Genomic DNA, 1,273 nt, shown 5'->3' on the forward strand with positions numbered 1-1,273 from the left:
AGTTACAAAACCAGTGGCACAATAGAGATAGAGCAACCCGAAACCAACTGCACTTCGAGTTTTTTACATTTGTTTACCTTAGAAGGAAGTTCTGAAAACTAGCGGTCCTTCACTCCCAGTGGTTCATAAATTATCATAAAAAGTAAACTTTTCCTTTCCGAGTCATGTCTACTCATAAGGGCCGGTTTCCATGGCGAATAAGTTCCCCACCTGGATGGGGCGCAAGTCCATCCCATGATTACTTCTTTTTGCCTACTGAGTGGACTGGAGCAACATGAAATGAAGTGTTTTGCTCAAGAACACAATGCGTCGCCCGGTCCAGGAATCGAAACCACAATCTTACGATCTTGAGTACCCTTCTTCCGTTTGTCCACTCACTCGTATATACATGTGTGTGTATGTGTGTGTGTACTTGTGTGTCTGTGTTTGCCCCCACCCGCTCCACCGTCGCTTGACAACCGATCTTGGCGTGTTTACGTCCCCGTAACTTAGCGGCTCGGCAAAAGGAGAAACCGATAGAGTAAGTACTAGGCTTACAAAGAGAAAGTCCTGGGGAAGGTCGATTTGTTCGACTAAAGGCAGTGCTCCATATATAGGCGCAGGCGTGGCTCTGTGGTAAAAGGTTTGCATCCCAACCACGTAGTTCCGGATTCAGTCGTGTCAAATGTCTCCTACTATTGCCTCAGGTCGACCAAAACCTTGTGTGTGTGTGTGTGTGTGTGTGTGTGTGTGTGTGTGTGTGTCTAAGTTTGACTCCCACCACCGCTTGCCTATTGTTGTTGGTGTTTCTACGCCCGTACCTTAGTGGTTCGGCAAAATAGGCTGATAGAATGAGTACCAGACGTTTTCTTTAAAAATGTCTTTTATTATTGCCTCGGGCCGACCAAAGCCTTTTAAGTGGACTTGTTAGACGGAAACTGAAGGAAGCCTGTTGTATATGTAATATATATATATATATAATGTGTGGTGTGTCTTACTGTCTGTTTTTGTCCCCCACCATCTCTTGATAACCGATGTTAGTGTATTTACGTTCCCGTAATCTAGCGGTTTGGCAAAAAGAGACCGATGGAATAAATACTAAGCTTACAAAGAATAAATCCCGGGGTCGATTTCTTCGACTAAAAAAAAATCTCTATAACCTTTATGGCGGTGCTCCAGCATGACCGCAGTGAAATGACTGAAACAAGTGACAGAATACATTCCTATGTTTACGCACATCTGTATGTCTGTATGTATAGGATGTGTATGTGTATATATGTGGTTATATTGTTTA

Source organism: Octopus bimaculoides, chromosome 21 (assembly GCF_001194135.2).
Source record: "Octopus bimaculoides isolate UCB-OBI-ISO-001 chromosome 21, ASM119413v2, whole genome shotgun sequence".
NCBI classification, from domain to species: domain Eukaryota; kingdom Metazoa; phylum Mollusca; class Cephalopoda; order Octopoda; family Octopodidae; genus Octopus; species Octopus bimaculoides.